The sequence below is a fragment of the Humulus lupulus genome, chromosome 5 (assembly GCF_963169125.1).
Source record: "Humulus lupulus chromosome 5, drHumLupu1.1, whole genome shotgun sequence".
Classification (NCBI taxonomy): domain Eukaryota; kingdom Viridiplantae; phylum Streptophyta; class Magnoliopsida; order Rosales; family Cannabaceae; genus Humulus; species Humulus lupulus.
Genome location: NC_084797.1, coordinates 31915468 through 31929710, shown reverse-complemented (window position 1 = coordinate 31929710; position 14243 = coordinate 31915468).

Genomic DNA, 14243 nt, shown 5'->3' with positions numbered 1-14243 from the left:
ACCAAACCATCTATAGTTTTTCCAGCGAAGGGCTCGCCCCAACTGGGTCGATTTGTCTTCCAATTATAGCAGGTACTGCACCTGCTAACAGGACATTACTCACTACATTCATAGTAGTCGATTGTCCTTCGGCATATGATGCTGTAATTGGGAGGCCAATTCTGGTTGACCTGCAAGCCGTCACTTCAATATGGCACATTTCCATGAAATTCCCAACAGACGCGGGGGTAGGATTCATGTTGGGAAATCAGCGGGAAGCGAGGGAGTGTTACAGCGCCTCAATAACTAAGGTGAAGAAAGGTGTATCGAGGGAAGTTCCCAGAAAAGAGTTGCACATGGCAGTTGATGTACAAACCCAATCAAGTGATAATGTCACCAAATAGGGCGTTGACCAAAGCGAGGATAGAGACCTGGATCCTCGCTTTGGGGATTTTGAGGAAGAGATAGGGCCCATTGAGGACCTTAAAGAGGTCCAACTCGATGAAGAAAATCTGACCAGGGTTGTGAAAGTCGGTAAAACTTAGAGACAACAACAAAACAAGCACTGGTGGAATTTTTGAAGAAAAACTAGGGAGTCTTTGCCTGGTCCCATAAAGACATGGTTGGAATAGACCTTGCAGTCATTAGCCATGTCCTTAATATAGACAAAAGTTTTCCACCTGTACAACAAAAAAAGGAGGCTGCTCGACAAAGATAGATCAAAGGCCTTGAAAGAAGAAGTCGAGAAGCTGAAGGAGAATGGATTCATCAGGGTAGCGTTTTATCCATCATGGGTCTCTAATCCCGTACTAGTTCCCAAGCCAAATGGAAAATGGCGAACGTATGTGTATTTCACATATCTTAATAAAGCCTGCCCAAAGGATTGTTTCCCACTCCCCATGATCGACCAACTGGTCGATGCCACCGTAGGGCATGAGATTCTCTCATTCATGGATGCTTACTCTGGGTATAATCAGATTAGTGTGCATCCTCCTGATGAGGATCACACTAGCTTTCAGACTGACACAAGGCTTTACTGTTACAAAGTAATGCCCTTCAGTTTGAAAAACGCTGGTGCGACTTACCAACGACTGGTCAACCACATGTTTAGGGGGCTAATCGGCACAAACATGGAAGTCTATGCCGATGACATGTTGGTTAAGTCGAAGAAGGTAGAAGGGAATATAGGGGATTTGCAAGAATGCTTCAACGTCTTGAATAAATATCAGATGAAGCTGAATCCCCTCAAGTGCTCCTTCGGAGTAGGATCAGGGAAGTTCTTAGGATTTATAGTAAACTCGAGATGAATTGAGGCCAACCCCGAGAAGATCAAAGCCCTGGTCAATATGAAATCGCCAGCAAAGATCAAGGATGTTCAAAGTTTGACCGGAAGAATTGTTGCTCTGAGTAGATTTATTTCCAAATTGATGTATAAATGCATCCCATTTTATAATCTACTCAGGGGCAACAAGAAATTCGAATTGATAGAGGAGTGCGAGCAGGCTTTCCAAGCATTGAAGACGCACTTGTCGCAACCACCGGTCCTATCAAAGTCGGTTGATAAAGAAACTTTGTTCATCTACTTAGCAATCATAGAATACGCTGGTAGTGCTGTCTTAGTAAGAGAAGATGAAGGCGTGCAGAAGGTTGTTTATTATGTAAGCAAAAGGCTAATTGGAGCGGAGCTGTAGTATCCACCTATTGAAAAAATTTCCTATTGCTTAATTTTACCCTCTAGGAAGCTCCAGCCTTACTTTCAGGCTCACCCAATTACGATTTTCACTGACCAGCCTCTACGGCAATTTTTGCAAAAGCCAGAAGCCGCAGGCAGAATATTGAAATGGGTGGTCAAACTTGGGCAGTTCTATATCTCTTATTTGCCATGAGCATCGATAAAAGGGCAAGCCCTGGCTGACTTCATCATAGAGTTGACTGGACTTCCAGATAGCGAGCAGCCTGAAGAGTCTGAAAAGCCTGAGCCTCAAAACCGAGCTCCTTCATGGAAGTTATTTATAGACGGCTCCTCTAATGGGAATCACGCAAGATCAGGGGTGATTCTGATAACGCCTGAGGAGCATCGATTTCACTGTGCAATCAGGTTTGACTTCACTGCTTCTAACAACGAGACTGAGTATGAAGCATTGCTCACTGAGTTACGATTGGCCAGGGACATGAATATAAAGGCACTTGACATTTGCAGTGACTCTCAGCTGGTAGTAAATCAAATTATGGGAGAATACCATGCCCGAGGTTTAAATATTGTTGCTTACTTAAATAAAATGAAGGATCTATTAGCGCAGTTTGACAAGTACACCCTTCAGCAAGTACCTCGCGTCTAGAATTCAAACACTGATGCTTTGGCCAAATTAGTAAGTGCGAAGGATGCTTATACTCTGAACATAGTGCCAGTTGAATGGCTGTCTGTGCCAAGCATCCAAACAGAGGAGACTACTTTGGTGATCCAGGTGGCGGATACGTGGATGACACCATACATAGGGTATCTGACACAATGCATGTTACCAACAGACAGAAACAAAGCCAGGACCCTTCAGCGGCAGGCCACTAGGTATATTCTGGTCGATGGAATCTTGTACTGAAGGGGATATTCGATGCCACTCCTCAAATGTATTTTGAAAGATATGGCCAAAGAATTGATGAAAGAGGTACACGAAGGCTTTGGTGGGGACCATGTTGGGGGGCAAAGCTAATCAAAAAAGATCCTAAGGCAAGGGTACTTCTAGCCAACAATGAATGAAGACTCGATGGAATTTGTGCAAAAGTGCGACAAGTGCCAGAGGTTCTCCAACATCCCGCGAGTAGCCCCTAATGAGCTGAAACAGATGCAAATCTGTGGCCATTTGCAGTCTGGGGTATAGACTTAATTGGATCTCTACCCACAAGAAAGGGCGGCGTCAAGTATGTTGTGGTTGTTGTCGATTACTTCACTAAATGGGTCGAAGGCGAGCCACTCACAACCATAACGACCAAGAAAGTGCTGGATTTTGTGGTCAAAAACATCATATGTCGCTATGGATTGCCGAGGAAAATCGTCTCAGACAACGACATGCAGTTTGATAGTGATCTGTTCATTGATTTTTGCGAACGGCATGGAATTATCAAGAACTTTTCTTCAGCCGCTCATCCCCAAGAAAATGGACAAGTAGAAGCAGTCAATAAAATGCTAAAGAATACTCTGAAGAAAAGACTTGAAGAAGCTAAGGGGGCATGGCAAAAACAATTGCCTGAAGTCCTTTGGTCATACAGAACTTCCCACCGAATAGCAACAGGCCATACCCCATTTTCCTTGGCTTATGGGTATGAGGCTATGTTGCCTGTTGAGTTAGATCTGCCGTCGCATCGCAGAATAATGTATGATCGAGGCTCTAATAGCCAACTATTGATGGAATCCCTGGATTTAATCAATGAGAAGCGTGAGCAAGCCCAACTCCGGGTAGCTACTTACCAGCAAAAAGTCGCCTGGTATTTCAATTCTAAAGTGCGCGAAAGGAAATTCAATGTCGGAGATCTAGTACTACGAAGAGTATTCCTAAACACTCGTGACCAGGCTGCTGGAGTACTTGGACCTAATTGGGAAAGACCGTACCAGATTGAAGAAGTCCTCCATCCAGACTCCTATAAACTTGCTCGCTTAAATGGAGATCTCATTCCTCGCTATTGGAATGGAGAACACATGCGCAAGTACTATCAATAAACAATTCTTCTTAAAGAATTGGCTTGTATTAATTTTACTTTTTACAAGTTGTGAAAAAGGGTTGATCATTTTATGTGACTAATCGTTTATAAGTGTAAGATCTTATTGATCACTCGCACAGACACATTTTTATTACGAGAAATATAAGGGACTGTGCACAGCCAATCATTCTTGCCAATTATTGTATCAATTACAAGTATTTTCTCATTACGTGTGTTGTTTTGCTATATTGTCATTTTAATTCCTTTGCTCTGAGCAGTAATGTTTGAACAGGTTCTGGTCAAGGAAAGTGACTAAGGACCTAAAGCTCCTCAATCACATAGGGGGCATATAAGGAATCTAGTAAGCAAAGCATATTGAAAGGTATATAAACACATGAGCAAAATAAGTGAAAGCATGCTAAGGGACTTAGAGTATTTTTCAAAATTTTGTATTTTGTTAAATCAAACCAAAGTACTATGCTAGGTTCGGTCATGCGAACAGATGTTATGATAAAATGCAAATATTATAATATTTAGAGGAATTCCTTTACACCGCGAGCAGTAGCTGCTCGGATGTAATTGTTTGTTAAAAGGAAAAAGTAGCTACCCGCGCAGTAATAAAAATTATATTGTCTTTACATCACGACTCGTAGGTCGTGTATTTAAAAGATAAAAGAATAAAGAAAAATAATAGACTACGAGGAAGGAGGATCTTGAGGGGTGTCCTGGTCGACAACAGTTGTAGTTTCATTGTCCGCCCCTTCAACGGCAGTGGCCAAGGAGATTTCGGGCGAGGCAGGTATCTTTGCTCTCTCTTCTTATGTCAAGCGAGCAACGCATCGGGCTATCTTAGCATGCCTCATGCGCTCGGGAAGATAGTTGAAGTTGGCCCCCTGGTTGTGTTTCCAGAAGTCATAGAAACACTTAACCGTGGCGTTCTTGTATCTCTCCAGTTTACTGGCGTTGGCTTTTTCAATTTCCTAGATCCAGCCTTCCAGCGTTGCAGCCTCTTGTCTGCTCGCAATCAGGTCCTCCTCGAGCTTTTTAGTCTCGCGGTAGTTGATGCGGTTAGACTCCTTATACTGGTCTCTTGACTCGATGGCCTTGTCTAGAGCAGCCAGCTTGTTTTTCTCCTCGAGCAATGATGTGTTTGTCTTCTGTGCCACCTCAAGCTGCTCGACATGTTTTGCTTCGACATCCTTGAGCTCCTCAGCGTGTCGTTGCTCGGACGCCTTGGACTGCTCAGTGATAACTCTCGAGCGGATCTGGCCAGCAGTGATGGTCAGCATTGCCTACGATCAGCATGAAAATTAAAATTCACTGTAATATATAAAAGGATTTAGTCTCCACAGAAAAAGACAACTTACACTCGTGAGCTCGTTTGGTGCGCGAGTTAAGTTCTGGTCAACGTCCATCAACCCTGTCCCAGCCATCACTTCTCGGCAACGCTCGTGCCTCAGAATTTTTTCCATCCTGTCTTTGGCTGATCTTAGGGCACGACTCGATATGGTGCCCCCTGTGGAAGCAGGGGCAGCTTGTGGAGTTTGGTCAGTTGGAGCCACTGGGAAAGGGGTCAACACAACTGGAGTAGGCAGAGTTTGCTGCTCGAGGGGAGAAGGAGATGGTGTTGCATTTTTTGAAGGTCCGTCTGCCGGAGGGTCTGCAGTACGAGTTTTCTTGGCCGGAGGTGCTTTACTGCTTTCCCTGTGATGCCGCCTACTCATTTCCTTCTTGCTCGCAGGAGCTTCGGGTGCACTGTACATATCGAACAAGTTTTCGGATTCCCTGTCTGCAAGGAAGAAAGTACACGAACAGTGAGATAATACAAATAACTAAGTGTGCAATGTCAGGAAAAGAAATAAAGAAAATTGTAAGTAAAATACCCGAGCTATCATTACTGGTCGCTACATTATATACTCTACTAGTGTTAAACTCACTCTCTGGCATGAAGAAGTTTGAATCTAAATTGGGAGTGTACTTAAAGTTGTCATCCTTGTCAAACAAGGGACAGGGAATTGGAAAACTATCTAAGAGCAAGAGATCAGTACCATTCTCATACGAATATTCGTCGAGAGGCTTGAGGGGTTCGGTGGCTTTCTTTTTTCCCTTTCCCAGTGGGGCGGGGGGAGAAGCAGCTCGCGGGGTGCTCGAGGGTTCCCTGATTGTCACTCCAGTTGTCCTCCTCCTTTGAGGTTGTGACACATCTAGGTGTTGCTCAGGAATTTCCTCACCGGTGGCACCCCCGCTGTTGACTCTCTCACATCCTGGTAAGGTTCCAAAAGCCCGACCAGCCTCAGGTTAGCTTCTGTGACCAGCTGTTTGATGCTCTTTTCTATGTAAGTCATGCTGGCCAAGAGTGCTGGTCGGATTTCCATGTCTGGAGTAGGAGCCGGTCGCAGCCATGGACCTGAAATACACTAAATCTCTAAGGGGAATGCAGGAAGAATTAAAGGAAAATAAACGACCAGGAGAGCTAAGATATTACCTCCTTGAGTGATGTCCAGGTTGTTGGCGACCATGTCAGTGGTCAGAAAGTACTCTAGATGGCACTTCCCCACATTAGAAATGAAGGTTGTATCACTCAGGAAAGTGCAGGTCATTTCCTGGTGACAAAAATGGAAGAGCCCCGTGTTTTCTTGATTGGGGTTGGATTTTAGGTCGAACAGATAGTTCACCTTGTGTGGTGCGGGGACAGGCCATTTCTTATGGTTATAAAGGATATAGAGTGCAGAAAGCGTTCTATACCCGTTAGGGGTTATTTGGAAAGGAGCGACCCCGAAATAGTTGGCCACTCTTTGGACGAAAGGATGGAGAGGCAGGATCGCACCCGCCTCGATGTGATACCTCGACTAGGCACTATAGGCGCCTCCAGGCAGATTCACCCGTTGGTCTCTGGTAGGTTGGACTAGGGTCACCCCAGGAAGTCCGTATTTTTTAATGTAATTTGCAATCATCCTAACCGTTACTCGGCTAGGAGGGGCAACGTACCATTCAACATCTGGTTGAACGGCATTTCAGAGTTGGGCTTGAATTTGGATTCCAGGGTCGGGGGTATTTCTTTCTCGACCACTGGTCGAGGGAATTTTAGCTTGAGGAGCAAGCTGATTTGAAGGTTTGGAAGGTTTCTTTTTCTGGGCTTTAGACTTTACTCGACCCATATTTTGACGTGGGGACGATGAAATGTTTGGGGTAGCTCGAGAAAAAGGGATTTCTGGTATAAACAGTGACGATTGTTCCTCGTCCTCAAGCAATTGGGCTAGTAATTCGTCGTCGATAGGCCTCTCACCTCCCCATGGATCTTGCATGAAAAGCTACGAACAGAAAAAAGGGGGAGATGATAACTTAAAGCCTAAAAATTTGTGTTGAGAGTTGGAATAACGTTGCTCACGTATAGAAGTTAAGCTTTTATACGACCAGCAGCATTCAAGCAAAAACACTAAGTTTTATATGAGCAGTTTGAGAAACGGATTAAAAAGCGGAAGTAAAAAGTTTTTCAGAGAAAACTTTTTCGACTCCAAAAGGGCGGGAAAAAACCAGTTTTTCAACTAGTTTAAAAATCAAATTTTTACTTCAATTTTACGCCCTAAATCTACAATCTCGACTACCAAACTGACCCCTAACTCCTATCAAACGTTATTTCACTACCCTATCAAACATCGATCAAAATGCCCATTTACCCCACGACGGTTTCGATCAAGAGCAGTCAAGAACTCAGATACGAAACAAATAAAAAATGATTTGTCATGGCAACTCAAATGATTAGAAGGTTCAGAAAGCTTACTTGGATGAAAGGTGGAGTATGAACACGAACGTTTTGAGCGTCTGAGCGAAAGTTCCTTAGATCATTAGCAGGAGCTTCTGGGATTTTCTTGGCTCTGATGGTCGAAGTTCTTCAGAGTTCTTGAAGAAGAGAAGGCGAGTGAAAAGTAAAGAGTAAAAATGTGATCTTGAGGTATTATTTATAGTGATTGTGACACCATAAAAGAGGTAATAATGGAATTACTCTTTTCAAAGTATTGGGAAGGGTAATAGCCGTCAGACAAGTTTTTGGGGAACCGAAAACACTTGATTAGTTACCTTTTTCGAGAAGGCACAGGCGGCTCTGGAAAATTTGGTGGGGTATGGGAAGGGTCAGTTTCTTAAGTTTACTTTATGCTGGTCGCAGTAAAGTAAACTTGGGGCGAAAATGTTTACCCAAAAACGGCTGCTGATGATGTGGCAAGGATTTCTCACACGTGGTTGACACGTGGCAGAGTCGGAATAAGGAGATGCTGTTCGATTATCGACCAGCTACACATTGCTTCGTCAAACCTCACGATTAAATACGACCAGGCTAGTCGTATGATTAGGTTTATTTCCTTATAATGTTGTAATCTTGTAATAACTACGCTGATTGTTTCCTCTTTATTGCCTTGATACACGGATATTAAGGATAGTTAAGGCCCATTGGCCCAGGTAACCACCCTTGAGCCTATAAATATGCATGAAAGAGCTCAAGGAAGGGACTTTAAGCTTTTTTATCTTTTTCCTGAATACTGAGAGAAAGAGCAAATAGTGCAATTATCCTCCAAATAGTTGTATTTCCCCTAAGGCTTGTGAAACTCTAGAACCCTAGTTCTTTGATCACAACATTGGGATTCAATATTAATAATAGCACTAAGTGGACGTAGGTCATTACCATTCATTGGGGCCGAACCACTATAAATCCTTTGTGTCTGTCCTTTACCATTAGATTACATTACTGATTATTAGTTCATTTCTTGTCGTATTTTTGACTCTGTGTCGTTGGCCAAATCGAGGGTCAACACTATGTGAACAGTTTGGAAAACGGATTAAAGAATAGAAGTGAAAAAAATTTCAAGAAAAACTTTTCGACTCTGAAAGGAAAAACCCAGTTTTTTTTACATGCTTAAAAATCGAATTTTTACTTCGAATTGATGCCCTAAATCAATAATCCTAACTCCCAAGCCAATTCCTAGGACTCCTATAGTGTTTTTTCCTTATCTTATTGTGCTCATATCTACATACCCATTTACCCCAAAAAGTTTTTTTTTTCCAAGAACATGCAAGAACTCAAAGGTCGAAACAAATATAAAACAGATATGGCATTTCAGCGACTGAAAAGTTCGAGAAACTTACTTGAATAAAGATTGGAGAAAATATTTCTGAGACGTTAAGTGACTGGGAAGAAATTCTATGAGTCGTCAAGATCGTCTGAGTTTCTAGGTTTTTTACGCTTTGTTCTTTATTGTTCTTGAGGAGAAAGTGAAAAGTAAAAAGTAAAAAATGATTTTGAGGGGTTATTTATATTAGTCGAAGTGCAATAACCAAGGTAATGATGAGAGGTTATTTTTCAAGGCATGGGAAAACGTGATAGCCGTCCAACACCTTTTTGGGAAACTGTAGTGATATGATTGGTTGCCTTTTTTCGAGAAGGCATGGATGGTTCTGACAGATTTGACAAGGCATACGAAAAGTCGGTTGTCTAAATTTACTTTATACTGGTCGCAGTAAAATAAACATGGGGGGAAAATGTTTACCCAAAAACTATCCCTAATGATGTGGAAGGATTGACCTACACGTGGCAGGCACATGGCAGCTTTAGGTGGATGCATCCTAATCGGCCCTCGACCAGAAAGTTGTTGATTTGTCAAGCGTCATTCTTATATGCGACCAGCCTGATCGCATATTTCCTTTTACTTCCTTTGTCTGTGTAAATCTATAATTATGCATTAATTGTAGTTTCTTTTATTACCTAGATACCCAAGTCTTAATGGTAATTAAGGCCCATCGGCCCATGTTATCTTCTTGAGCCTATAAATAAGAATCAAAGGGGTCAAGGAAAGGGATTTATTTTTTCTTTTGAACTTTTGGTCTTTGTACTCTGAGAGAAAAGTAGAGCGTGATTATTCATTGAAGTTGTAATCTTCCCAAGGCTGGTGAAACTTGTGAACCCTAGTTCATTTATCACAATATTGGAATTCTACATCAATAAGAACACTAAGTCGGTGTAGGTCATGACCATCCAATTGGGGCCGAACCACTATAAATCGTTTGTGTTACTTATTTTTCCATTTGATTTTTCTTCTTGATTTCATCTCATTTCATATCGTTTATCTGACTTCGTGTCGTTGACTAATTTTAGGGTCAACAAAGAGAAATAATAAATGTTGTCATTGTTTTTAAAATGAGATTATTAACATTTGCTACAAATATAGCTAAAGAACTAGTTTAATAAAATAACTTTTGTAATAAAATTAAAGAATGAAATTTTGTGATTGAAAGAGATAATATTGTAATATTAATCAAGATGGTAAATTATTCTTTTCTTGCTGAATTTTTATGAAAGTAACAAGAAGATAAAGAAATAAATTTACCAACTTCATAGTGGGTATTGAAAACCCTCCCACGTATGCATGTTACATGCAAATTTATTTTCACATTCAAATATACGCTATTTGATTAAGTGCATGATCCTTGTTTTGAAACTATTGAGATTTCCTTAGTAAAAATGGTATTATTCTTTATGTATTTATGTGAGATTATTGTATGGATGAATTGAGATGCAACTTGTGCCATGTGTGCATGGCCCATGCACACGTGGGGTATGTCTTTAGGGTGTGTTTGTTTTATTTGGTATTAAAACGAATGCTTGATTGTTATTATAGGCTCGATGTGAAGTATGTCGCTCTTTAATTTGCTTGGACTTATGTTAAGGAAGTTAGGTAAAATTTCTATGCATTATGTTATGAAAAGTATGAACTAATATGATTGCAAGAGTTATGGTGTTATAGAAATTATGAGCTATGGTAAGCTAAAGTGTTATGAAAAGTACGTATTACTACGTTATGATATGAATTGTTGTATGTTTGCTTGTTTGTTGTATAAAAAGTAGTAGGTTGTAAGCATGCTGAACGCGACACAACAAAGGAGTTACTAAGGATATGACGTACATCATAGGGAGGACATGCCGAGGTTAATCGAGGACCTAAGTTCCTATTTATGTCATAAATGAGGTCTTATCGATTTATGCTTTTGGTGGTTACCTCAAGATGTGACATGGACAATAAGGGTGCCATGATCACAAGATGTGTGATTATTATTATGATTATGATTACGATGATGAATATGAGTACGAATTTAATATGAATATGATATGGTTACGATATGAATTACCATGAGTTTACGATACACATGTTGCATTTGTTTGTACTTCCTTACTAGGCTTTTAGCTCACCTCCTTACTTTCCCCTTTCAGGTAGGCAATAGGGTTTCTCTTTGGCACGCACAGTGATGTGGGAAGTTACGATGTCTAGGCATGTATGACGCGGGGTTTCCTTGTTGGGGTTTTATGCCATAATTAAAACACAATTTCTTTGTTATCTCATTTTACTATCAATAAAATAATAGAAATCATTTTTCACTTAGTCAATCACTTTGCTCACATGTTTTATTTTCATGATTATTTATTTTATATAAACTTCTATTAAATCCCGAGCATATAGCTAATCATATTTATAGTGACGTAATCACAGTGGAATATAAATATGATTATATGATCAAACATAAGTCAGTCTTAAGATTAGTTAGTGCACAAGATTTATACTAACTTGTCAATCTACATAGGAGATTTATGTCCTTTCTAGAATGTTAACAAAGTAGATTAGATCATATGTATTTGTTACATCGGACTCAACTGATATTGATAATAGATAGAATAAGTAAACATACCATTATTATCTATTCTAGTCATATCATATAGTTGACCATAGGTTAATTCAATCTTAATTCTGAGTGGTTAGTATTCTATCTGATTGTATTATTTGAGTTCTTTGACTTGTTCGTTACCAGCTTACCCTAAAGACTAGCCCATACTTACATCTTGGGAACTTGATAGTATAATTGAGTGGGAGTGTTAATCATAGATATGAACATCTATATCTTCTGATGAAGAAGTAAAACGACGGTTTCCTTTTAGTTTGGTTCAAGGTGCTAAATGATAGAGATCTCATTTCAGTAATTAATATTAGTTTACTGAAATATCATTTACAAGGAACTAAGTGTTTTAAGGATAAAATACAATGGGAGGTAAAATGATATTTTAGTCCTATCTCATTGTAGATCGTCTATAGAGGATTCAGTGATAATTATTGTTGTAACAATGGATAACTAATAACATATCTATATTGGTTATAAAGCATTCTATGAATTCAAGAATACAATTCTGAGTCTTTAGTAGAGTCATAAGGAATTAATAAGTTAGTAAATTTATTTGTTAAATTTATGATAACTTATTGGAGCTTGATTTCATAGGCCATTTGTGATGCCCCACGTCACTATGGCTGCTTTCTGGAATGACGACTGGCCCTACAAACCAACACGAGTCTTTTCAGCGTGCTTTGTCCTCACTCACATGCTTCCTAGGAAAACTTCCCAGGAGGTCACCCATCCCTAGATTACCCCAGGTCAAGCACGCTTAACTTTGGAGTTCTCAAGTGATGGGCTACCGAAAAGAAGATGCATCCTGTTGGAATAGGTAGTACCCATCAATCCATTTAAGCCTTCTTCAACTGCGTAGTCCCATACCTACACAGTCTAAGAATCATAACACTTGACCTTCCCCAGGCGATGTGGGATTGCACAGCTTACCCGGTCTTTTACCTTACGAATCACGGGATTATGACTGTCACACCATTTGTCCCCGCTGTACCTTGGATAAAATCATCTAGAAAGTGTCAATTAATTGATTTAATTATCAATTAGAATTATCAAAGTTGATCAGGTCAATTTTTGATAGTATCACAGAGTTATACAATTTAGAGAAGAAAAGAGATTTTAGGTAATATTTATTAATTAAGACAAATTGGTGTCTAAATTAATAAATAAATTTAAATCAAGGTTCAAATTATTAATAATTAATTTGATAAAGGATTTAAATCATTATTTAATTAATTAATCAATTGAAATACGGGCCTTGATTTTAAGTCCAATGAGCTTATAATTATATGAGAAATTTCACGGGCCTAAAGCCCATGAGAATTTTGACCTAATGGATGATATTACCCATTATTTTATTGAAATTTTTAATTAAATAAATGACATAATTGAGCCTATAAAAGGAATGTTAAGTGAGAGTTAATCGTTGTATGAATCAAAAGAAGATCAGAAGATCTATTCTTGATGCTCTAGTTTTTTAGACTCTTTCTACAACAAAAGTCATTTTCTAAGCCTCAACTTTTTCTTCTCTTCTTCTCTTTGTATCTATCTCATATGTTGAGAATTACCCACCCTAGTCTAGGTGATTCTAAGGATACTTTTGAAGGTTGTGAAGAAATTTGAAGATCGTTTCAGTTTCTTGGTGATACTCTACGACATAAATGATTCAAGGGTAAGAGAAACAGAAGGAATGACTAATACATTCTGTTACGTATAATGTAAGTGTTCTTATCATTATCTCTTTTTAAATTCAATTATAGAAACATGTTATAGGTTGTCTTATACTAATTTGTTTAATATAAGATTTACAGGAAAATAAACAAGATCTTGTATAAGAGTTTTTCCAACAACTGGTCTCAGAGCCTTTGGTAATCTTTATTTTCATGCATGAACATGGTAAAAATTGAACTATTTGATGTGTTGAGTAATTGGGTGGAATTCATGTTTTTTTTCAGCATATTGATTTGTATGTGTTTATTAGCAAATTTGGGTTATTTTGTTGTGTTTTACTATGCAATTAATTTTTATAAATGCTTTATTTCATATAAAACATGGTAAAAATTATTTAAAAAATATTTTTGGGTTGAAAATTTCACAATTTTTTTAAACTTTTTTTTTAGCTGTGACCACAGCCTGGGAGTCAGCGTCTAGTGGTCGCGACCACCACAAACCCCTGGTCGCAGCCAGAGCACGAAAATTTCCCAAATTAGTCCCATGGCCGTTGCCACCAACTTTCACTGGTCGCGACCAGCGATAATTTTTTCTTAAAATTTGAATTTTGAATGTATTTTTTTTAATGATTTAATACAAAAATATCATACTTTTTCTATCAATTAAAAATATATTTTTTGAAATAAGATATTTTTGTTGTTTGATCTTTAAAAAATTGATATTTTATGCAAAGATTTAAATTTAAATTTAAAAATAGGTTAACTAATTAATTTTAAATCTTTTATAATATATTAATATATTAGAATTAAGTTATCAGATATTAAAGATATTTTTTTAAATACTTGACATTTCTGAAATCTTTTATTTGAAAATTTTAATATCGATTATTCTATGGGTTTTAATATTTAAATTATTCTAAAATAGAAAAATTGTTGACTAGATATTTTTATGGATATTTGAATTTGTTTAATAAATTAAGATATTTTTTTTAAAATTGCTAATGATATTTGTTTTAAATATTTATAACTGGTTAAATTTTTTGGAAATATCATGTTTTTGCAAACCAATTAATAAAATATTTTTTAACAAATTGGATTCAAATTAACTTTTGTTAATTGTTGATAAATCTTATTTAAATTAAATTAATATTTTTCAAAATGGCATAAACTAAGTTGATTATTGAT